Source organism: Opisthocomus hoazin, chromosome 9 (assembly GCF_030867145.1).
Source record: "Opisthocomus hoazin isolate bOpiHoa1 chromosome 9, bOpiHoa1.hap1, whole genome shotgun sequence".
Taxonomy (NCBI): Eukaryota; Metazoa; Chordata; class Aves; order Opisthocomiformes; family Opisthocomidae; genus Opisthocomus; species Opisthocomus hoazin.
In genome coordinates, this window is record NC_134422.1 from 6,142,440 (window position 1) to 6,168,996 (window position 26,557).

At 40.1% G+C, this 26,557-nt stretch overlaps 1 protein-coding gene across 3 annotated transcripts in view; it reads left to right on the top strand.

Annotated features, from left to right (window-relative positions):
• Positions 1–26,557, top strand: part of LRP1B (LDL receptor related protein 1B) — a 760,762-nt gene that overhangs the window by 426,972 nt on the left and 307,233 nt on the right. The window lies entirely within an intron of this gene.

Consider the following 26,557-nt stretch of genomic DNA (forward strand, 5'->3'; position numbering starts at 1 on the left):
TTGCCAGTTAGTACCAGGAAATATTTCTTGACGAAGTTCTGTTAATAGTTTTCAGAAACATTGGCTTCAAAAATATTTCCATTTAGTCTGTAGCTAGTTAATCAAGTCTATGTTCATCTGTCCATAGAAGCTGTAAAATTCTGCGGTGAACATCTAATTGTAATTAACATCACTGACCAGTCACAAGGTGTAAGCAGTAACGTATCCACGAGTGAGTGCCCTGCGCTTGCTGACAATACAAGTTACAGCAGATGGGGCCCTCCGTGCCTCTCGTGCCCCACGGCGCTCGCTGCGCTGTCTCTGTCAGATGGTGCTTTTGCTTTCTGTGAGATCATTATTACAAAATGTTTGGGGTTTTTTTATTGTTGAAAGATCAACTAGCTATATCACCTTGAAGGCATCAGCTTTAACAGATGAAGGTAGCATGTGATACTGCAGAGGAGATCATAGAATCATAGAATGGTTTGGGTTGGAAGGGACCTTTAAGGGCCATCTAGGCCAACCCGCCTGCCATGGGCAAGGACATCTTCAACTCCATCAGGTTGCTCGGAGCCCCATCCAACCTGGCCTTGAATGTTTCCAGGAATGGGGCATCTCCCACCTCTCTGGGCAACCTGTGCCAGGGTTTCACCACCCTCATTCTAAAAAATTTCTTCCTTATATCTAATCCAAACCTACCCTCTTTTAGTTTAAAGTCATTACCCCTTGCCCTATCGCAACAGGCCCTGCTAAAAAGTCTGTCCCCATCTTAGTTATAAGCCCCCTTTAAGTACTGGCAGCCGCTCTAAGGTCTCCCCGCAGCCTCCTCTTCCCCAGGCTGAACAGCTCCAAGTCTCTCAGCCTGTCCTCACAGCAGAGGTACTCCAGCCCTCAGATCATTTTTGTGGCCTCCTCTGGACCCGAAATGTTTATATTTTAATGTAAAGATTTTCTTGCATTCCAGGATCGCAAGAATACAACTAAAACCAGCAACAACGAAGTGACTGTGTACTCGCTGCAGGCACTCACAGGCAAGCTCCAGTCATCTCTCACAATGTACTGCTCTTAAACACAGTCTTTTCTGCATTTCCTTGTAAAACTATGCACAGTCGTTAACATCACTTTAAATATGGAGTGAATACATGTTGTAGTATTAAGCCATATTGTTTAGCCCTAACAAACTCGTTAGTCAAAAGGGTTGCGGGAGAGTGTAAGAGCTGAAGTCAGGGGCTAAAGTACCACAGCTGTATTCAAGGCACTGACAGTGGTCTTGTGGGGCAAACATTGTCATGGAGACCACGAATATGTCTTATGGACAAAACAGCGGTGTGTTTTGGCTGCCCGAGTTTATACATCCAGCACAGCCCAGTAAGCAGCGTGCCTTCTGCTCCGTTTTTGCAGCAATATGCATTCTGCTCCAGTTTTGCAGCAGTAGGTCTGACCTTTAAGCCCCTGCGGCGTAGAGCTCTGAATCCCACAAAGTTTAGGTGCCCTTAGCACAAGCAAGGTCAACCCAGGGTTTCGATAAGCTGACATTTTTCTTTCTTTCTCGTTAGAGAAATGCAATACTGATGTGTATATTGACAATTCTTTCCCTTTTGCCTCAGCTGGCTCCAACATCAGCTAGTTAAAAAATTGCACACAAACAAATTTGGGCATTTGCATTCAAGTAAACGTATGGATGAAGGGGCTGTAGTACTGACTCCCATGCATAATAAGGTACATAAGGCAAAAGAGGGAGACAGCTGCAGTCAAAATCTCCAGAAAATTCCGCTATCAGCTTCTGCAACCGACTGAGAACATTGCAGAATAAACATTCCTGAATTTTAGTGTTCCAAGTAGCGCAATTAAACAAATACGACATGGATTATCCTCTAATATATTAAAAGGCTAATGTTATCCTGCAGAAAGATAAGTAAGTTTGGGTATCCTACAAAGAAGGATTGGAATTCCCAGGCAGAAATAAAAACTTACTTGCTTATACATACAAAAGACAGTACATCTCTGCAGCTGTTCAACATCTGTCCCCTGAAGATAATGATGTAGACACAAGACAAACAACATGTAAATATCTGGCAATTAATATACCTAGAATCATGGGGAGATGGAGGGGAACATATCTAAAATTCAGTTACTGGAGCTGGACCACAGATACATGACAGCATAAAGCTCTAAAAATGACTCCAGATATATAAATGTGGTACAATCAGAAGTTTATTCTAAGTCAGTGCCTGACCTGTGGGGTTTGTGTTTGTTGCACTGCCTTTTAACCAGAGAGCTGCAGAGATTTTTGGATTGCATCTGAGGATTTGTAAAAGGTGAATGAGAAAAGTGAGCTCGTCTATAGACTATTGTGCCATACACAGAGGAGATTTCATAAGACAGCTGCCTTAAAGGTCCACCTTTCCACTGGGACAAAAAAAAAAATTGACCTACAAATAAAACCCTGGAGGTATTACTAGAAGTACCCTTCAAAATAACACCCCCCCCCCTAATTCTCTTTGTATTAGATCTCATTTTAATAATTCCTAGGCCTAGAATGACATGCAGTTTGATTGCAGTTTGTCTAACTCCTTTCTATTTATCATTTGCACACTTAAATGCACCTTAAATGCTCAACTAAATAAATACAATGCAGATTACCACTTTAATATATTAAATGCCAAATACTATCTTGCCGAAAGCCAAATAAGCTATCTATTTCTGTTTTGGCTTACATCCATATTCACGCATGCTGGGGCTTAATGATGGGTATTTTATTCCATCATGTTATTTCTTTGCAGAGATGTTTCAGGGGAGAAGAGGCTGTAATAAAGATGTGATCTTCACAATTACAGAGTCTTCTCTGTGATCAGGTTGAAATGTATGGTTTTTAGTGTCTCTAGGCCATTGCTTCTTCAGTGTTGAAACATCGCTTTGGAAAGCTCCAATTCCTTCCTGTTATCATACATTGTAGAAAAGAAAATACAATTTAGTGCTTCAAATGAGTATGGACAGATGTGAAAAAGACAATATGAAATGCCAGGTTGTTGACGGTGGAGTGAAAATAATCCGAGATCAGACAAGTAGTTACAAGTGAACATGCAAAAGGAGCAAATTGGGTGAGGCAAGACGGAAGTGTGAGGAGGATGTGGAGAACCTTGTCTGGAGAAGAAAACAAGGAGAACCATCAAGGGAACGAGGGAAGAAAGAGAAGAAAGCTCTAGGATGAAGAGCAATAGTAGGAGGTTGCAGACGGAGATGACATATTAAGAAAAAGAAAAGATGTGATCCCACACATTTCATAAAAAATCATGTGATTTGTGGGTTGTTCCCAGGGCACAAGTTTTGTGTGGATTTACAGTTTTTAGGGTGAGTTGGCTGCAGCTCGAACCCAGACTGTGCATTGGAGAATCCTGCCCTCGGGATGGCCAGCCGACCACCGCCCGGGGTGTGCAATTTCATTTCTCTGTGCTTTCTTACCTTGGATTTTGCTCGTTAACGGTAAAGTACTACTGTAAAACCAGATAATGAAGTCTTACAGGCCTCTTAGAATAAAAAAAATATGACAGCCAGTAATAACCAGGGGCACCTGGGCTGCATTTTCTCCTCAGCATGTGGTGGGTTTGAGAGCTCGTATTAACAGTTTGCCGTGGACGAGAAAGGTAATTTAGCCATTTTCTGTCTGCTGAAAGAGAGAATGGTAGATAGAAGAGCTATGACAGTAGCTTTCATATGTTTATGAAGTTGTAAGTTCTGTCTTACTGTCATGTAAGTGATTACACGCAGTTATAGAATGGGCAAGTATTAAACAGACCTTGGCAACATTTTCAGTCCTCCAAGCAGCTAGAAAGCACCTGTGCTCCTGTGTAAATGACGTGCTTACTCCATGTCTTCCTAGACACACTCAGACAGACGGTTTATATGTTCCTAAGTGTGTGTCTGTCCGAACACCCAAGAGAAAATGAAAGAAAATCGATTTCTGTGATGGGAAAAGATTTTCTCCGGTGCTGTGACATAGATCACCATTTGTTAGTTGTCTTTGTTTGAACTACATATCAATTTAAGTCACCTACTTTATTTAGGTAAAGACAAAACAAGAACAATGAACGGGCCACTTCATGTAAAACAGAATTAAAAAAATGGTAGAAGCTTCGATTTTCCTTCACCCTTGGATGGAACCCAAATCTTTCTTGACGAGCCAAATCCTAGCCTTTTCACGTCTGGTGCCCTGCTGGTATTTTGTTTTACTGTTGTGCTACTGCAGAGAAATAGAGCTCCTAATTTGCAATTTGAAATCCATAGGTGTTGATATGAAGCTTTTGCCACTGCAATGTAGTATAGATTTCTACAAATGGAAAGAACACCTCACGATGAAGATTGCAGAGACTTCCTTTTTGAAGTAGAGATCTTAGGGGTTTTGGAGACAATACTGTATTTCAGTATTAAGAGTAAAGGCTGTTGCTATCAGTGCCAAATATATGGGGGAAAATGTTTCTATTTGGGCTAGGAAAGATTGGTGAGAAAGGTAAAGAAAGTATGCAGAATATTTCTCAGTCACTACTTGTTTGCAACCAAAATGAATACAATGTGAGCTGCTCAGGCACTTTATCTAACAATAAAATGCTTTACCTGGCTCCTGGAACCAGTACCATAATGGTATAGATTTTTTCTGGGAAGCTGCAAGCGGGGCAATGCCAGCCACTGTGAATTACGGAAGAGAAGGAAAGGCAAATTAGCTCTCACAGTGTTCAGCAGCCCCTTCAGCCTGGGTAGCACCAGAACTTGGTCTGACTCTAATGGCATTATGTATACGTCACTGAACTGGGTCTGATGGTTTGCAGATTTTGTTTACCTCTCAGTGAAGGTAAATAGTATCGTTTTAAACCCGGTACCATCCAGTCCAATCCATGGAAGTGCTGGACAGACTGGCACTATGGACGTTCGAGCTAACCCTCGAGTTGTTCGAGCAAACCAAACTCTTTTCAGTGGTGCCCAGCGACAGGACAAGGGGCAACGGGCACAAACTGAAGCACAGGAAGTTCTAGCTGAACATGAGGAAGAACTTCTTCCCTCTGAGGGTGACGGAGCCCTGGAACAGGCTGCCCAGGGAGGTTGTGGAGTCTCCTTCTCTGGAGATATTCAAAACCCACCTGGACAAGGTCCTCTGCAGCCTGCTCTGGGTGACCCTGCTTCAGCAGGGGGTTGGACTAGATGACCCACAGAGGTCCCTTCCAACCCCGAACATTCTGTGATATCTGTGATTCTGTGAACCTTCGAGTTTCACGGGATATTGGTGACCTGTATTCTCTGCTTCCTCCATTTCCCTAAGCTAATTGTCAGGCAAGCTGTATTTAAATTTCACATGCTCTGTAGGGTTCGGTGTTCTTGGGAGCTGCTTTGACGGGAATTATGCGATAAAACCAGGGGGAAAAGGTAAGTTTTATCTGGGAGGTGGCTTTTACTAACTGTTCTAATTTCCTGCAGATACATATTTTATCTGGTCGGTGGCTACAAATATAATTTCCTAACTAGGAAATCTCATGAAATTTTAGACATCCATGCATAGCCCTATTCACTCATTCATTTATAGCAAAAAGTAGACTTCAAGAAACCTGGAAGATTCACTGTGGAGAACCCTTCCTGTGTTGCTGCTGGGTCTAGGCATCATTTAGAAGGTTGTTCCCGTTCTTGTTGATGTGATTTTTTTACTACTATTTTCTGTTCCTAACACCAGTCTCCCAAATCCAATACAGAAAGCAAAGGCCATGCTGCAGTTCTGCCAGCACCAGGGACGGTTTGCAGTGTGCTTGTCAGAGGGCATTGCCTGACCATGCCCTGGCCTCCATAGGTGAAATTCTCGACATAGCATGCATATTTGCTTATATGGTACAATTAAAGAGAAAAATGGAATTTGTTATAAGATTGAAGTCTTCTCTAATTGTATTTATAATCGTAAGATTGGTGACATTTACCTTTCACCGTGTCATTTTATTTTTCATTTTGTGCTTCAAGGCAGTGTTCTCCAAACTCAGTGCTGCTTAAAAATGCTTAATCAAATAAAAATGCTTATTTTCCATCAGTGGATTTATAGCTACAGTCATGACAGATTAAAGAAAATAAAAATTAAACAGCTTTGTGACAGAAATGAAGAAATATTCCCAATCACTGTATGCATTTTAAAGTTCAGTGTGTTAAAAATACAGTGAATTTATCTATGCGCAACATGAGTTCTTTACGAGAATATGCAATTACTCTATGTTGAATGCCAAACTCAGAATCTCAAAAACAAGCTGAAAGAATTGGGCCTTTTGTCTCCCAAATGGAGACAGCTGAGACTGCTTAACCTTTATGGCTTTCAGTCAAGGGGCAGGGCTTTAAAACAGTGAGGTGACCGGCTTGGGTGGGGATAAGTAGTTAGGTGAGGGGTTAAGTAACTCAGTGGTAGTGTGAAAGAATAGGTGGGCAGAGAGACTTGAAAGGAGGTGGGAGTTTAAGCTGAAGGGAAAATAGAGTGGGTCTCATTTTGTGTTGGGAGTAGATGTAAAGAAATAATATAAAGAAGCTCCCTGGTTTTGAGTAGAAGCCTCAGGTAGGTGATATGATCTTAGTCTTTCACTTAAACCCACAAGTTCTCAATGCTCATGGGGAGGCTGTGGTACACCCTAATATTTATTGCAGCCAGGGATGTAAAAATTGAGTGGTGGGTGAACCCACTCTGTGATGGTGCATCTTCTTGTTTCATCAAGTGTGTGTCCTTGATAATAGAACTGTGCATCTAGCTTGTAAAAAGCAATGGTCTCTCAGCAATAATGAACCTAAGGACCTGAGAGTGTAAGGCAGTTTAGCTGCAAAATCTCAGTCCCATGAAGTGAATGCCCTGCATGGAAATATGTATGGGAAATTTTTCAGAGAAACAGGGGAAACTGAAGAACATACATGCACTGTGTTGATAAAGTCAAGCAGCTCACCTGAATTACAGCAGCTGCTGTTGTGGCTGTGCAGTATTGCCTGTGGTAGAGAAGGTCTTGATGAAACCTTATGAAAACTGCTTTGTTACCGAATTTTCTAGCTGTGTGTTCAGGAGAAGGTGGAGCTGAGCACTCAGTTTGTATTTATAGATTTTTTTGTGTGTGTTGTGGCAATGTAGAGTCCTCCTCGTCTTCTGTAGCACATCAAATTAATTTTGTATGAGCCAAATTACACAGTTTTGAGGTTTTATACTCAATAGATTTATAAATTATTTTATATCAATGTGGGGCTTGGGAAATGAAAGCAAATATTTGCTATACCTAGCAAACAAGGTGATGCAAATACATCTCTGTCACTTGACAACGTATTTAAGGTCTAGACATGCTGCCTGACTGGTGTTTAGTAAAGACCCAGCTATGAACAGATGGATAGAGCACAGGTGTAAGAGCTAAAAAATCCTAGAGGTTTTTTTTTTTCCTGGTTTAAGACTTGTCAATTGTGTGAGCTCACTGCTTTGCACCTCAGCCTCACCACTTCTAAAAATACCTTAGTTTTGCTCAGTGCTCTGAGAAGGATGAAAACTAATGAGTATTTGTTATGAATGACTGATGAGTGACAGTATTTTTATTAGGAAAACTTGAAAAGAATCTTAATAAATATCATCCTTTTCAGTCCTTTTACCCTGTGATTTTCTCAGCTTTCTTGGATCACCGACTTCGTTATGTGACATTAGAGAACGTGTTCTAAAAACAACTGCTAATAAAACATGTGTATTCTGCTCCTACTGCTTCCATTTCTGTACCTCAAACAGAATGCATTCCCATTCAGACTGAAACAAAGATTAATGAATATCTCGCTAATGTGCAGTGATCTGTTATGAGCATTGAACAACTTTATGTGCAATTATTTTTCTTCTATAAATAGCTAACATTTTCATAAATATGTGATGGCGGTGTGCAGTTTAAAAAATACCGAGCATGGATTTGAAACAGCTTCTGTGTTCCTGACTAAGAATAGCTGGATGTCCTTAACAGATCAGGGAAACATGGAATATGTCTAGCAGCACACCTGCTGCCCTGCCTTCTGCAGTTTAGGCCACACGTAAGTAGGATCCAAGGAGAGCATTTCAGAATAAAGAATGACTTGATATCTATGATTTCTTGCACCAAAATGAGTTGGACTTCTTTTTTTGTTTGCTTAAGAAAGTCTCCTGAGTTTCATGTTTTAGTGTTCCAAAAGTAGGGCTGCTAGGGAAAACTTTTTGCATCCTGCCAAAGAATTTGTGTACTTTATTGGGGTGAACCTGGGAACTTTCAAAGATACTGTGAAATAGGAAACAGCTTGGGAAAGCCATGGCCAGAGGAGATCCTGGTGCAATGACTGGGACTTCCAGGTTCAGGTACCTCCGCTCCTCCAATGCATCAGACAAGTGTTCAGCCACCAGATAGTCTATCACTGAAACTTTCTATAAATGTGGAAGTAACTTTTGTCCGAGCAGAGATGAGAATTATGGCCTCAAGTGGTGTCAGGGGAGGTTCAGATTGGATATTAGGAAAAATTTCTTTACTGAGAGAGCGGTCAGGCATTGGCACAGGCTGCCTTGGGCAGTGGTGAAGTCACCATCCCTGGAGGTGTTCAAAAAAAGCATGGATGTGGCACTTCAGGACATAGTTTAGTAGGCACGGTGATGCTGGGGTGATGGTTGGACTTGATGATCATAGAGGTCTTTTCCAACCCGAATGATTCTATGTTGTTTTTTGTTTTGTTTTCTGTCTCATGCATGCTCTTACTGCTTTTGTTCTATATGCTTAATTGGTGATAGAAAGCGCAAAAGTTTCAGAAGGAAATCTTGGGACAGGTTCTCTGATCTTCACATGGATGTGTATAGATTGGAAAGAAACCCATATAGTCAGCAACAGAGCTGACACAGTCAGTGGGATGCTATGCTGCCCTTTTAACAGAAAATTTCACATGATGCCAAAATCACTGCTTCACAAAACTTGCAACCAAAATAGCTAAAGAGGAATAATGTAACCAGAAAACAGAAGAAATGCCCTGCCCTGCCCTATCTACAGTTCCTTTTGATTTATTTTTCGTCAGCCTTGGAATTGTCCTTAGATTTTCAATTATTATTTACATACTGAGATGAGTGCTGCCTTTTTCAAGACATATTTAATAGCATGATGCTCAGATGGCAATTTATTTCCTGTTTACAGCTGTCTGATACTTGCAGATTAGATGTTCCAGCCTGAACTTTGAGTGGCAGAGTTTGGAGAGCATGTTTTGAACATACCCTGACGTATTTAATTGAGTTCAGCACATAGGACAGACTCAATTACTAGTTTAATTAAAAGAAAACAAAAAAAGGGAAAACCAACAATACCAGAAGGGATGTACTTTTGCATTCTAATTGAATAGTGCTACCGTGAATCCCAGTCCAAAGTGCTTCACTCCCCTCTTGTCACTGGGCAGGGATTGGGGGTTCCTGAGTCGTGTTGTGAATTCTGGTTTGAATCTGCCTGCCCAGGGCTGAAGGCAAGATTTCAGAGATGTTTAGACATGGGAAAAAAGCAATCAGAATTTTCAAAGGCATCTGCACAAGCAGTTCCCAGGGGTTTATCCTTTAGATTGCCCTGGGTTTCCTTGGGATTCGGGCACCATATGATCTGCTGTGCTGACTCTGTCTCTCCGTTAAGCTTTGACACGTAAGCACATCCCTTGCCACGTACCATCAAGAAGCAGGCTATATCAAGCAATTACTGCTCGCTGAACACGGGAACACCTTTAAGGAATATAAAGTAGTATGTTTACTGCTCTTTTGGAATAAAAAGTGAAAAGACCAGGAACACATCTTATTAAACAAGGTAAGAAAGGAAATAACTGTTCTGTGTCAGGTGGTGTCTTGTACGTCCCGACCCAGGCTGTCTTCCACCTTGTCATGGAGAGCAGCAAGGACTTGGAGGGATTAGAGTAGTGCTGGAGATTGTAAGGTTATTCACTAGGGTTACGTCAGAGGAGGACAATTATGTTGAAACAAAGTGTGTGTGGGGGGAAAACCCTCAGTTAATCTGTGCTCCCTTCACCTCAGGCTGATTAGAGTAAATTAACTGCTATTGCAATTAATATGCAAAGTAGATATTAATTATTTTTCTGATGGCAAATAAAGTAATGTATAAATATGACAAAAATAGTCTTGAAATATATTTTGTTAATTATGCCTTTCATCTTGTAAAGCAAGCAAACAAACAGTCAGCCCCCTGCCCCCCCTCTCCAGAACCCAGGAGGCTGTTTTCTGCTCCCCTCCCCACTCGTGTCACTGTGTATCCATTTAGTTCTAAAATAAAGTGGTTAAACCTTCCTGACACGCAGCCACACCGTGATATGCTTTCAGACTTGAGGCATTGCCTACCAGAAAGGGAGTCTTCTCCTCAGACTCTGTCAGTGGCTCTAGTAACAGATCTCTCCGCTGATGAATCCTGCTCTGGCACGTGCAGCTCCCCTCCCGCGAGTGTGAGGAGCAGAGTCCTTCACCTCCTCTTCCGCGGTCCCCACAGCACAGGTGAGATCATGTACTCGGCATCGTTCTTGGGTTTTGTATTGTTTCTTATTTTCCTAATATTAAATAATCAGTTAATGAATAGAGCTAATTATTTAATTAGCTCTAAAATGTAGCTGTAGGCATCGCTGTAGGCGAGGTGGCCTGGAGACTGAGGGGAGCAGGACTGCTTGGAGCAGGGGAGGGCTGAGTTGGTGACCCCTTACATGGGCTGGGCATATGAAAACCTGTGAGACTAGGTGAGATGCATTGCAAATATGCTGCTATCCCATATTTCATATATTTTTAATTATAAGAGCTATAACTATAACCGTCACTTCTTTGAGTGTCAGAATAGTTTTAGAATTGATATTACAGTTTGTGAGGTAGCTTGGAGGGCTCTGCTCTCAACACATCAGTGTCCTGATCCAGTGTCGGGGGAGGTTTCGATACGATCCCAAGGATGACATGAAGACACAAAACGGAGATGAATGCCGTACAGCCTTGCGAGCTTTATTTCAATGAACAGAGGAGCGGAGATAGGTGGGAGAGATAGAGGGAAAGATGAAAAAAGAAGTCAGATGACCTAAACGAGCAGGGGAAGGGACGCAGCAGAGAGTGGCAGCCACCACCACGGATCCAGTGACGTTCTGTTGGTTCAGTCTCCACGCAGGCGTTGAGGTCTCAGCAAAGCAGTTTCCAGAAGAAGCGAAGGAGCAAGGGCCAGCAGAGAGGCACATGCAGTTCTTTTATAGAAGCAGTTTGCCATGCGTGGAGCTCGCCTGTGTACGTGCGGTTCGTGCTGCCTCCAGAGAGGGGTGCCCAGCTCTTCTATGGAAGAAGTTCGCCCATGCGTGGAGTGCGCTTTTGTCCGTGTGGTTCATGTCATACGTGCTGCACACTTTGGCGGTCTTCTCCTTGGTTTGCACACTGCCTGCACGCAAGTGCAGTCTGTTATCTTCCCACAGGCGGGTGTGATGGTTCCTTCAGCGGCGGGATGCTGAGGTCGGGACGCGCAGCAGCAATGTCGAGACAAACGCAATTCGTAACAGTCTCTTACAATCAGTTCATGCTGACATAAGCGAATTACTTTGCACATCAGCATAATCCTAATCTTGGCCAGAAAATTATTTTTATTTTCTTTTTCCGCAATTCTTTCCTTTTGCTTTTCCATTGTAGTCATTTTCAGAAATTGTCTTCTTGTCTAATTCTACATAGGGTAGGTCGGTATTTGAAAGAATTCTTACAGAAAGGGCGTATGCGGGTGTCACTGGGGTGCGCTGGGTTCGCCCTCCCATCCCAACCTGCTGCCTGTTCCTCCTCACTGTGTTCGGGGCTCTGTGCTGCGGATACATCTCTTGTGTTTTCAGTGTTTCGGAAGAGCAATCGGGAAGTAGATTTGTGCACTTGCTTCGAAATTACTTGAGAGATTTCTTGCTTGAGTGGCTGATCCAGGAACTGGATCACTGCAGGTTCTGAGGTGAAACGCAGGGTGGGGAGGGACGGCGTGGCCCTGCGGTGCTGTGGTGCAGACCCAGGTGGGTGGGTGGCTTCAGAGATGCTTTGTAGATGGAGGTTGTCTTTCCTGGGTCAGGTCCTCCCCTCTCCCCAGGCCCTTCTTCTGGGATTGGGCAGGAGGGGAAGGGAAGCACTAAGTGGCCTTTAATTTCCTACCTCACTAATTCAGTAAGGGTTTGACTTTCTGAGGCTCTTTCTGTGCTGAACGTGCCATCGCGCCATGCTTTTCCCAACAAGCAGGGGTACAGCAGGAGTCGCAGTCTTGTAGCTGAAGGTGTCGGCGAGATATATATACCTATAGATACATATATGAACTTACCCAGTATTTCCCTGAAATAGTCTTTTTTTGTTGTTTTAACATAACTTAGTGAAATTTTTCCATGGCTGGTTGCTTTGTGGGTCTTTGGGGGGGAGAGGGAGGGCGAGCTGGGGGCTCTTAAGTTTTTGATTCAGCTAATCCCTTCAATTATTTCTGTAAACAAAGATAATGCATAATTTTGTGCTAATACATTTTACTATCATCTTAAAAAGAAAAAAAAAAAGAAAAATAAAATAAATGCAGAAGTGGATGCTATGCCTCTGGATCAGCTGACAGCTTCTTTAATCCCATGATTCCCAGGTTGCTTCATGCAGTTTCTTGTTTAATTCATTACTTATGTTCAAAATTCTGTAACGAGTATGGCATGTGTATTGCAAATACGGCTTTTCTATAAAGTACTTTGTCATGCCAGCACAGATTTTGACTGTTCTTGAAATGAGACAAGCTTCATGTGGAAAATAGCGGCAGATGATTCAGTAAATAAGAATTCGAATGATCCACTCAAATGAAATAGGAAATTTCAAGCCAATAACTCAAGTGAAAGCAAAACTTCAGCCATCTTTCAAGATCTTTCAAATTTCAGATATGCTATGCACTCGTGGCAATTAACCGCTTCCAAAAAATCTCAAACCAAATTCATTATTTCTGAGTGCTAACTGTTTATCAAGCAAAATTTAGGAGAGCAAAGGTAGCATTTGTAAGTCTTAGGAAGAGTGAGAGAACACAGGATTAGAAGTTGCTGAAGAATATTGCATGAATTGCTGAAAATCCACTGATTTGCTTTGCTGATACTTTAAAATCATGATATGTATGTATTAGCAACCTCTTAGGTCGTATGGTTTTGGTTGAGAATAATTTTGCACAATATATTTTGGAGTAACCACTAACACTGTATATTTTAAGACTATTTAAGCTGTAAGTACTGTTACAGGCATTTGTAAAACATTCGTCTTTGGAAGAGTTTGGAAGAGAAAATGTTTTTGAATAAATAGGAGAAATGAAAAGCTACTAAAAGATGTAAAATAGGTTAATCCATGTTTGTCATGAACATTACCAATTCTTTATCAGTTTTCAAAGTTTTCTAAGAATATGATTTGATTATCCACATTCAGTTCATTGAAAAGCTATGAACACCACCAAAAATTAAAAAAAAGAAAAAAAATTTGGAAGTTGAACGTCAGGTTCTGCGCCTGTGGTTTGTAGATATTGGATCTTAATCGCATTGTACTAAGAAAAATCAGATTTTGTTTTCTTCCAAAAGGGAAATTGCCTTATTAGGCTTCTCATATTTTCAGTTTATTATCTGAGGGAATGAGATTTAACTTTGACTAGTTGACATTAATACCAGTCCTGTGATAAGGTGTAATTTTGGATAAGGATTTTAATACCCATTGACTGTATTTTACTTATAAATAAAGTCTCTGTAAATGGAGGATAATAACTGTCTGTCATTTTTCCTGTGAAGTAGTAAGAATTCCGCAGGACGGGAGGCCATTGTGCTTTGCCTATACTGAAGTAAACACCGTAACTTAGCATTTACAAAGACATGAGTGAAACACGAATATTCTGATCTTTGTCTTTCAAATCATTGCTCAGATGTAAAGGACGAAAAGCAGTTCTGCCCCGTATGTCCCATTCTTCTAAGGGGTCATTAGGGAAGGAGCCTTGCCCTAGAGTCATTCAGTAACTGGTATCAGAATATAGTGTGTGTCTAATTGGTACCAATATGCTAGTTTTCTGAATATGATGCTCAAGAAATATTAATCGAGCATCAGTTAATCTCTACGGAAAATTGTTAGGTAAGACAAGACAATAAGCTGTTGAAAGCAAACTAAATGTGACTGTAGACTCTCAGGAAAAAAGTTTTTTTTATGGTCACTGTCATAAGCAGTGAAGTTGTTTTTAATGAGAGGATAATGCAGATTTCAGAACTTACGTGTGTTTAGCCGTTGCCGTGAATTTGAAAGTAGCAAAAAGCCTCAGGACCAAAAAAACAACCTCTTCAAAATCAGCTCTTCTCGTAGCTTGGCTGAGCCAAAGAAAATTGACAATACTGCAAATTCCAAGCAGCTGCATGAACTGCTGAGTTATGCCTTAAATATGTGACTATGTGATGGTGAGTGTTAGTGAAACAGAAAGATAGATGTGGATATATGCCTGGATTTCCCTTTAGATGTACTGTAACTGCTTGGTTTCTGATCTCGTGAACAGGGGAATCCACCTTTGTGCCAACGCTCAGCTGGAAAAAGCTATTCTCAGCTTGGCGAGAGGCGTGAAAGTGTTTTGGAAGTACTCCCAAGAAACGCGGGGCTATTTGGTTGGGCCATAGTGTGTGGCTGCGAAAAGTATTTATTGCCTCTTGCTTTCCTGTTCTGGTGACTTCACTTGGAACAGCTCTGACCCATTCCTGCCGCAGTATTTGAGCTACTCGTTGTCATATCTATCTCTCAGTACAAAAAAGCAGACAACGGAATGAATCCATAAGCAAAATTCCTTAATACAAAATAATACATTTTGTATCTCGTCACTTGCCGTAAAATATCAGAGTAACTGTTCCATCCTTTCATGAGTTCATCATGTATGATACTGTGTTTCAATGCCCCAGCTCAATCAAAAGTGCTTTGAGCATCAAAATACACAGCCTCCATTAATTTACTATTACGCTCCCATCAGTATCTGCTAATTAATAGATGCCACCACATATAGAAACTCTTTTGTCCTTGTGGTCTTCATAGCACTGAGCAAAAATTTGCTGACTAGAGCAGTGTGCATAAACATTTTGGGATGATTATTGTTTGTACGACCTCTTTGCTGCAGTGGAAATATAACAATTCATGTCCCAGGTCATCGGTGGGCTCTCAGCTGTGGCAACCTTTGAAAGTCAAAACTGAAATCCTTCTGTTTGTATATTTGTGTTTCAAATCAGCATTCGTTGGCTTTATATCCTGCATATATGCACCAGGCAGTTTTCTAGCAGTTTCCTATTAGTTCTAGTGATTAGGCACTAATTATTAGTGGTATTGTGAATAATTCTGCCTTCCCACTAGGATTAGCTGCTGCAAATTAAGGTTAAGAGATCAAGAATAGAGTAACAGCAGCACTAGAGCCGTCTCTGTGGTGGAATATGACAAATTTCATTGTCGCTTAACTAAAATGGAGCTCTGTTTTGTAATGCCTTAAGAAAAAATACGAATATTTGAAGAGTCTGTGATCTCAGAAGAGATAAAAAAATGCAAATGCAATACTTCCAATCTAATTTCAGATATTCTAATTCTTTAGAAATCATGCTTTGCTTTGTATTAACTTGATAATTTGTTGTCTGTGTTCTTTGTTTCAGACTAGACTTTGATTTTGGTGTGTTGTTTTTTTTTCCTTCAAATTTATCGTGCAAGTACAATTTTGGGGAGAAAATGACATGTTTAGTTGGCAGTTAACGGGGAAGCAGAACTGCCTGTTTTTCTGTACTTGCTGTCAAATGCCAAGGTGAGGCATGGCATCAAATAATTTGGTTATTGCTGACATTAAATAATGCTCCAGCTTGGAATCTGTAGTGGTGAGATTACGGGCTCTGCAGACCTGCATAAAGATGTGCCGTTAACAAGCCCTGTGTAGACCAGCAGTGTCCAAACCAATCTCTCCAGCAGAAGATATTTGATCAGAAACTCAAGATGTAGGGCAAGTTCTAAAATTCACTTCAGAACCTAGTACCTTTCAAAAAAACATTAAAGAAAGGAGATTTCTAAACAGGAGCATGGAAGTGATAGACAAGAATCTTGTTTTTATTTCATTTCGCACAGTCATTATAGTTTGGGTAGGTACTTTTTTTTTTCTTTGGTGACCCCTCAGTACTCCCTCATTGCTGCTCACAACTGGAATAATCAACTAGATTGGAGTAATTCCCTAACCTGCGAAGTTTGCTGCTGCATCCCAAAGGAAAGCTGCGTGTTGAGATAAAGATCAGTTCTGTCTGATGCTGTCAAATACAGGCTCTCTGTTTTCTATCCTACTCTGTGCTAAACAGCCATATGCATGACTTAAACCAGCTTAAGGATTCATTATGTTAGCAGTGTTTGCTTGTGTAGATCAAAAATTAAATGTATTTGCTCCCCTTTTGTATATGGTGAAATTAGTAATACGTGTAAAGATTGCTTTAAAGTAATTTTTATATAAATTAAATTTTTATATATGCATTTAAAATATAAAGTGTAAATTTTGTCGTATTACTTTACAGTGTAGCCTATGTCTTCATCCAGGATCATCTTCAGCTTTGATGTTATCGATTACATTTAATGACTTAAATGTAACCGAGAGCTTTGAGAACAGGGGTATTGAAGAACGCACTAGTTCAGTCCCTTAGCACGGCATCCTAGGTGTGACTTCACTTAACTGCACTTAAAATTCACTTAAAATGAAATGCTTAGATGAGAAAATAAGAAAACAAGCATACAGTAGTAGTTCCCACAGCAAACCTGCCATCTTCCAGCAGCGTACGACACTGTGGTTTTCCGAGTTAGAAACATCATTGCATTTAATAGCCACTGGTATATTCTTCCTCTGTGAATTTGTTGGAAAGAACAGATCCCCATCCTTGCTCCTGACTGCTAATTCCTCATGACTTTAAATCATCAGTTTTCAAAACTGGACTCTGAACCATTTGGGATCTAAGGAGTTCACCTCTAAATATAACCCTAGCCTTTCTTCAGGTCTGCCTGCGGAGGAGGAGCCCTGAGATTATTAAAGCGTGCCAACTGGTGATTTTTGATTAATTTAATATAATCTTATATAATGATGATTATTGTAGCATTTTCTGGATAAGATGGATGAGACAGGTTCTCAAATGCCAGCTATTACTGACATTTAATCTGGTATAGGTCATAAAATACCAAGGTGGAAGAACTGTTTTATTTTTCACATTAATAATAAATGTTAAATAAATTAATAGTGCAAAAATGCTTTTTCATTCTCTGTAACTAAATAGAAGTTGGTTGACAGAAATCACGAATTTGAAGACAAAGCACTCTTATTTCAAAATAGACATCTGTATTGTGATAGATGTAGGTGATGTAGAAAACAGGATTTTAAATCTCTGACAAACCGAATGGGTACTTTTATTTCCATTTCACAGTGCCAAACAGTCCATATTACTAATATTTCTCAAACTGCGTTTCAAATTCTGGGAAAGAAAAGCCACTGGAGAAGGGGGATTGTGTTTGGGAAAGAATAGCCTCCTGTGCCTCGACAGTCACTTCTGAAAAGCAAGTTACTGCAAGCACTGTCCTGATTTGATCCATAGCTGAACTCAGCTCTCAGACAAAACTCAAACCTAGCAAGCTTCAGAGTGCTTCCCTCTTAGCCTGAGCTTCATCAGGCTCCAAGTCACTAACACTTTCAGGGCTTGTCCTTTTTCTATTTATTTTTCCCCTACAAGTACTGAACATTTAATGAAAACTGCCTGTCCATTGTCCCCCCCCACCCCATCCCATTTTTTAAAAGTAATTTTTAAAATTCTCTTTTTTCCAAATAGAGGAAAAGGCTGTTTATTAAGTAGAATCAAAACCAGAGGCTAATTGAATTTAATAATATATTGTGGAAATTAAATAGCTTCGGTACAATACTAATTAAATCTTTGAAAATAAGTCTTTGAATATGTGTATTCTGCTATGTACTTGGGTTCATGTAAATAATACAAAAGGTCAAGCGGCACCATTTTGTTGCTCCAGAAATCATTCGAAGTAGAATAATGAAAATATTACAGTAAAAACATGTATCTCTAGTTGAGTTTGAAGGATAGCATGTATGTCAGACCCTGAATTTCCAATGAAGAAACAGAATTGTAATGTTCCGTGGCAAAATTATTTCACTGCATCTTGTATATCTGTTAAAATGAACCATCTAATCCTCAGAAATATTTACTCGGGATAATCCAGGAACTATACTCATCATCGTGTTCTCTCCAGGCTCAGAGTTACAGATTGAAGTGTATCTAACAGCAGTCTGTGCGTGATTTGGATGCAAACACACGTTTTATAAACATATAAAAGTCTGTTTGTGAAACAGTTGTGGTTATATATATTTCATTTTAAAAATATTGTAAAGACTTCTTGGTGCTATTGGCTGTCATCTTAAAAGTCTACTTAAGTGACGGTATAAAACCACGTGACATGGGAGTTTGAGCGTCTTTAGAAAATGAGCTTTCTCAGTGGATCAACACAGCAATTTGGCACAGCTGATTAGTGATAAACTGTGAATAATCAATGTTTCCTCATTCTTATTCTAACTGATGAGCTTGTAGTAACACATGAGGAAGTACACGTATAGTCTGAAAGGACTACTTCCAGATTTCTGCATCTGATTTAAAACCAAATCCATACATTTTCAGATGAATGGCAATAACTGGATTGATTAAATACTAATGTTCAGGGCCTTTAATGAATCCGTGAACACATTACAATGTGTCTTTCAATTAAAAAAGTTATTTAACTTTGCATATATTTATGAAAAAAGTGACATAGAAGGTAAAATTTTATTGACTTCCTATAATTTTATATTGGGAATACATTTTCAAAATTCAGACAACATCTGTTTCTTCAGAAGAAACAGAAATACAATGAAAATGCACCATTGCTGCACAAAATTACTCAAGGTAATTTAATAGCTTTAATGAAAGGATATTGAATAGTGTTTAGACAGAAAACAGATTAAACAAGTATAAATTCGATATATGCCAAGGGATGCAGTTTTGCAAGAGTACGTCTCGTAGCTGTCATCTTATTGTTGATGGGGAAAAAAACCAGACTCGACTCTTACGACGAGAATGAGTGTAAGGCAAACTTTCTTTTCATTTGTATCCTCTAGCAAAACCTATGAATTGAATTTTTGTTTCTGTTGGGTGTTTGTCTTTGATTTATTGCTGTTATATTCCAGGCGCGCATTTTCTTAGCGTGTACAGAAGCTCACACCTATCTGTAAGTGGAGCAGGAAAGACAATACGGTAGGCTTGATATGGGTTTGCTACGTATTTACTCTGAGGGTGAAGAAGTGTGGCTTGTGAGAGAAAATTGAAACCGTGAGAAGGTATAAGGTAGAAAGTTAGCTGTACATCTTACTGTCACATTATTCCTGCTGCAGCCAGAGATGGTAGGTAGGTGCACTGGAGAGCCATTTGCAGTTCCCTCCCTGCAGAGAAAGCCTATCTAGGTGGAAAAGGGAGGGGACAAAACTTTTGAAGAATCATTATAACTTATAAAAAACTATGTCTATTTGATTGCTGTTCCGAAGACAAAAGAAAGCGAAGGCTTTTATCCCATGAAAAGTGGAAAGGATAAAACCTGAGATATTCTGTGCAGGATTTTGTACTGATAAGATAAAGCAATAGTAGAGCATAGTTGGAACAACGTAACAAATCAGTCCTGAATTATCATATCACATTCACTTTATAACATCTCTGAAAAATGCGTTTTTCTGTGTGTGTAAGGAAATGATATGGGGAGGTCCTGTTGATGGCAAACCAGTTCAGCTTTATACCAGGCATCTTTCTATAGATGGACAGTTTTTGGAAAAAGAAAAAAGAGCAACAAAAATAGTTGCAGGATTTTTCTCTCTTCCCCCATGTTGTGCTGCTCCGTTCGATAATAACTCCACAAATTATGACAATTTGTAGCTACTTTAGCAGCAAACCAGATTTGCTTTTTTTTTAATCTGTCCCCAAATTCACAGCTACTTACCCTGTTTGCTTCTCAGACTGCCCTCCCTGTTGCTGCAAATAAAAAATCTTTGTTTGAGCTGGTGATTTCCTCGTAAAGAGCAAGCTATTTCATTACAAATGTGCCCCCCTAAGGAGTTTAGGTTGAGCTTTTTCGATTTTGCCCGTGTTCTGTTGTGCAACAAGCAGTGATTTGAGCTTGGCTCCGCGCGGTGAGAACACGTCGTCCAGCTGGGTTTTACTTTTTATCTGCAGCTCAGTTCTGTGCTGCTCCTTGCGTGGCACTAAATCAGCAGCCCTCAGGAGAAGGGACCATTATTATTTCACTCTTATGCGCTCATTGCTAGGATTCCAAAATGCTAGCAACATTTGGAACATGTGTCTTCCCTTACGTTGCAGAAATCACGGAGCAGCTTTAATAGAATTTCACTCCTATGTTGCACAAAATCCATCCACCCAATATTTCCTTCCAAAATCAGTTACATAAATTAAGGCACGTTGCTGGAGAGCTTGCTAGTTTCTAACTCCCCTAAAACAGCGTGGATTTGCAAGGGGAAATTATCCTCCAGGTGACGGATGCTGCATTGTGCTAGAAAGAAGGTGGGAGGCAAAACCCAAATGCCCAAATCCAATGGCTTTGAAGTTCCTGCCCTGAGGAAAAAACTTGCCTTTGCTTCAAACCTGGCAATTGCTTTACACGTGGGCGTCTAAGCAAGTAGTAGTCTTCCAGTACCTAAGATTTGTCTGGCACGCTAAGGGCCATGGTTCATTTACTGCCAATAATGGGCTGAGTCCGAGTGCAGCTGAGATCTTTTGCTTTAGGTGCAGATGAAAAAGAAAATGACTGAACCCAGAAATCGACTTAAACGTCAACAGAGGGGGAAATGTTCTTGAACCGTGCTATGAAGCATACTATTAATTAAAAGCAATGTGAATTAAATCACATTCATTTTGATTGAATGCAGTAGAAATCAGATTTAGGACTGTGTGCCAGTCCTGGTCTGAGAATCCAGTAAGTAGATCATCTGACACCATGGGCTTTAATTGACAAGCAGAGAATCCCACAGGTGTTTTTACACAGTCCTTTTACTTAGGTGTTTTGATCACCTCCTTTGAAGAAGGTTCCCTGTTCATGACAATCCCCGTAATATTTGTTATCCTGCACTGTATCTTTACTGTGTTTACAGCTTGTCCTACAACATACCTGGCTGGTGCCACTCAGTGCCAATGGTCGTTTCATTGGGTTTTAAACTGATTAACTTTCACCCCATTTCTGTTACTCCAGTTCAGAGGTTTTTTGCACACTGTAATCCCTCTGCTAAATTAGAAAAAAAGGCTCTAACTTGTCACTCATTCATTTTCCCAAGATGAGCATAATATATTTAGTAGCTTTCTGTCTTGATGATGGTTCTTTCAGTGTAATTCTAGGAAATTAAATACTGCTCTTTCTACTCTTAGCTCCCGTTGAGATATGTTATCAACTATTTTACTTTAATCTAGATAGCTCTGGTCCACGGCAGTAATTTTGTCTATGAAAACAGCCTTCTTTCTGTACATATGATAATAATTTACCTCTGTTAATATTGCATTGCAGTTGACTCTGCCCTCTGAACTGCCAAGCGCACTCTCATTCTTCCCTTCAAAATCTGCCCCAGCAGTTCCCATCTCCTTGTGATTAAGCTAATGGACCTGTAATTACTTCAGAAGAACATCCATTCTGGTTCTTCAGCTTAAGTAGAAGCTGCTACCCTTTAAATGTGTGTGTATTTGTAAGCTTTATCCTTTTCCTACCAAGTAGTGCTTACACTAACACATCTTTATCTCAAGAAAAGAAGACCAGAGGAAGAGAGAAACAGATGGAGAGGCAAAAAATGGTATTTCCCCTGGCATTGCCATTTGACTGCTACATGGCAGCTGACACAGGCTGGGTCGCTTGACATGACAGTGTTAACATGGGAACTTTAGCTAACCCTATAGGATACCATGCCTTCCCTCCCGCTGAACGGGGAGGGTGTGTAATTTGGGTACCTATGTGATTAAAGAGTTTTGGTACCTGAGTCAGTTTAGCCTCCACTCTTCCATTTGCCTTTACACCACACCATACTATCAGATTTATGGTGGTTTATCTTCTGTACCTCTGTCCTCTTTGGGCATCCCTGAAACTGTGTTTTGCTTCTCTTAAGGGACTGAGGTTACTGTGCAATAACACATTCCTCTTCCAGTGGTCCACTGAAGCAGCACTGGAGGTTTAAAAGCCAACCTGGGAATTAAAGGAGCAATAGGAAGTGGGAATAGGCTGGCTTGTGAGTTATGCAGGGAACTGTTTAGAGTCTGAGCCTGGGCAGCTGAACAGATGAGCTTCTGGACGTGGTGACGAGCGTCTCTCTTCCCTATTACAAAGAGTAATGAGAGACTGAGGAGGGAAATAAAGAATGAAAAATAATAACAATGGCATGTGAATACACTCAACTCTGAAATGCAGTTGTATGTGGCAGGAGAAAATTGAAAACTACTTCATGATACCTTATAATATTGTTCCATACATGGGTGGTGGTGTTTTTTTTTTGCCAAAGAGTTGCAGAATTGTGAAATATTGCCCCCCAAATGTCTGATTGTGCTATACAGTATAAGGCTTCTTAGGTGCAACAGAAACTGGGGGTTTTCAGTCTACCCAAATGTAGCTTAACAAGGAAAAAGTACTTCTTTCTCAGCTAGTGAAATAGTTGGATTATGAACACAGTGACTGGAAGCCTGAAAAACAGAAAGAAGTGAGACAACAGTGGTGGTGAGGGAGGCACAGAGCTTTTGGCAGCTGAACTGAGACAGTAGCTGTGTGGGTCTGAAAGGAAGTGTCTGTCGAGGACTGATGTCTTCTGTCAGGAAAGAACAGCCTGTTGAGGCCCTCCTTATGTTTTTTTTGAGGCCTGATAATGAAGGAAAAATGAATCTGTGACCACTGATAGGATGGGAACGAGGACTGGGAAGTTCACTGTCGCTTTTGTCTTGCGATGGCATTCTTCTCTGGAATTATTTTGGTTTGATTACACAACTTTATTGCTACTTGTAGTCGGTGGGTTTGTCAGCTGAGGACATTTTAAAATGTAATAGAGAATTTGTTGCTCAGATGTGGAGGGTATGTTCCCTGTGTGTTGCTTGTTGGAACCAAACTCTTGTTGGAAAAACTCCAACCATAACTTTTTAAGACTAAGCTATGAAGTTATGAAACGTTTTGCATTTCATAGGCTGGAGAAGGTCAGCTAAACCCTGGGAAATCAGCAGGAGGAGGAGAACATATGTAATAGCTGGTGAGAGGATGAGTGTAAATCAGCAGTGTAACAGACCTGTGAAAATAGCCAATGTCGTCCAGCCATGGCTGAATCTCCAGCTGATGCAGGGAAGTTACGGTTCTGTTGTCCAGACACCGGTGAACTCCTCTCTAGAACAGTGCATCCAGTGCTGACAGTGCTTGTTTAATAGCGTAACCTAAAATTGGAATAACTGCATGGAAGGGCAACAGAAAGAGCCTGTCTTATGAGATGAGGAGGACTGACTTTCTGTGATTCGCTTTAGCTGCTAGGTAGAGCGTGAAAGAATTTGATGGCCATCTAGAAATACCTTTGGAGGGGAAGGCAGGTGAAAAGAACTGTTTAAGCCAAATAAGTGTGCTGCAGAAATCAGTAGGCATAATTTAGCCTTGAAGAGATCATTACTAGTTATTAGATTTAGGTTCCTAACTGCTGGAACAACAATTAAACCATTCTGGAAGAGTTGGGGCAAAAAAACTAAGTACTTTTATGAGTTTAAGAAGTTCAAAAAAGAGTAGTATAGGATGCCTGCGTATCACTTGGACTGGATGAAGAAGATGATGCATTTTGTTCCTGAGTAATGATGGGCAGAACGTGGGGTTTGTACAGTTTCGAAGAGCTCGGAGAATATTTAGAATTCCTGTGCACGAAGAAGTCTACAGCTTTCAAAAGATAACACATCTTAATAAAATTCAATTTAGTGCCAAAATTTTTGCTGTTTTATAGCAGCCTCAATTAGCGTCCTCATCGGTAGTCTCAGGCCATAAAGACTGTAATGAACACAGCTCTTCCCTGTCCCCATCTGAGCTGGTACCTCAAGGTCAGCACTAATGCACGGTGCTTGGGCTGCGTGGGCAAAGGCACGTGGTCGGGGTTCCTGCTGAAATTGCTCCCTGAATTGATGAAAGATTTCACCACCCTCTGCTGAAAATGGATAAGCAAATCCAGCACCATTTGTGAGCAGGAAAATTGATCTGGAGCTGAGATGAATACTACTACAGTGTATCCTTGAGGACTTCCAAGGCAAGGGAATTGCAGTGTAATTGTGGGTCAGCTTCATGTGTCATAAACGCAATTTAAACCTCAGTCTAAAAAATCTGCATTAGTCTTTAAATATAGAATTGCATTTTAAGATTATGTACTAAAGCATTTAATTTTCTTAATTTAGTTTTCGGAACACTTTGATCATCAGGCAGCAGTTAGACAACTACTTTCTTGTTCTGTCTTTTACCTCGACATTAAAAGATAAAGTTTTACTCTTGTCAGTCTGCAGGAGAAGAGTAATGATTTTTAATTTAAAAGAATGTCGTTTACACATGAAGCCATGCTAGATTCCTTAGCATAAATGATGTTAACATAAAACAGATATTTAGAAAACAAAGCAATGAGCCCCCACCCCTGCAAACTGGAGAAGCATCTTAAATTGATACTCATTACTCTATCTGTTTGTTATTGTCATAGAAACGTTTTATTTCTTGTCTGATCTGACAAGACAATATAGTTGTAAAAGGCAAATAATTATTATTTCTAACTTGTACTTTAGCCTGTTTTGTGGTATCATGTAGAAATGTGAAGTCGTGTCTAGGAATACAGGGCACCAAGCAATCAAAGAGTCTGTCTGAGTCAGGCTTCAGGTCCTTGTGGCTGCTCTGTGTGTGCGTGTGGATTTACACATACGCACACGTGTGTGTGCCCGGTCACAGCAAACCCCTTTGGGTCTATGATTGCAAAATGAGCTTTTATTGAATTACTGAATCTTGAGATACGAAGTTCCATTAAGTAATCTAAATCAAATCCCCAGAAATACAGATTGTGGACTAGAGCATATGTAACATTTTAACAACTTATTTTAAACATAATAGGTGTTAGTCTTGTTGCTGATGAAATACATATTTAGGTGTATATTCTTGTATATATGCACAGTTCTTTGGCTCTTTGAGTTCCAAATTAAACATTTGCTTTGCAGACATGTTTTTCATTTTGCACAACATCTGTGGTATGCACGTTTTGATTTATATGAGCCTGAATGTTAAGCATGTGTTTTTTAAAATGTTCTTAAAGTACAGCTGGGATACAGAATTACAGGGAAGGACGAGACAGGAATTCAGAATGATTTTGATAAATATAAATCCCTATCAGGAACGCAGTCATCCCTCAGGACTCTTAAAGTTTATTCTGCCTTATGGCCTGGTGATGGACTACATGACCTTTCAGGTTGTCCTCAAACCCTATTTTATGGTTGTGATCAACTCTTTTTGGCATTTGACAGCTGCTGTACCTGTACTAGAGACAATTCTACTGCCTTCAATATTTTCAGTGTTTTTTTTTTTATTTATTGTATTTTGCACATGAAAAACTTTTAACTACATTTAAAATGTATTCTTATTTATTTGAAGTTGGTAAGAATACAGGATATGGGTCTCATCTGGGTATTTAGCAAACATGTATTCTTTGCAGCCTAAAATGTACTACAATGCTGAATTTCTGTGAGAGGTTACAAGGCTATAAATTACTCCTCTTTAACATAAAGGTGTCTCAAGGTTTAGCTGCTGTTGATCCAATGTTATTCCCATTAGTGGCAATATCCAGGAGATAATTCACTTCATTTGGAAAATGAAATCCTGATTCTCACAGTCATTTTAGTAACATTCAGTCTAGAATCAGATTATTCTTTGTAGTGTGTTAAAGTCATGGCAAGGTGGTCTTCAGCTTGCAAGTGTAATTTAGTCTCACAAATAGGTAATCTTGTTAAAATATTGTCAGGTTAATCAAAATTGATTTGTGTGTACTAAACCCAGTGAATGCTAATCAAGTATCAGGTTAGGAAGCTTCAGCAGCAGTTTTAAGTCTTTGATAGTTTCCCATTATTGTTGGATGAAATGGCTGATTGGATTTGTGGAAACATTTTAAAGCCTGAGCATCCTTCCAAGATAGGATACAAGTGCACTACAGACTAAAGCATCTTCTTTAGAAATATATTTTCAGAAACCTGACAGTGTGGATCGCTGTATTTGTTATACCTCACACGCAATGAATTGTTCTCCAAACCACGTAAATGCTTTGTGGTTTTGCCACTCTTGGTTATTTGTAACTATCTTACAGGTTTTTTCTATAAATAATGGTTAAAGAGATATTTAGATTGTAATGTAGTCTCTGTACATATGAATACCATCCATTTAAAAGACAAGTATTATGTGGTGTGTCTGTGGTGTAAGGAAATGCATTTAGAACTTCTGTGCATTCCGTTT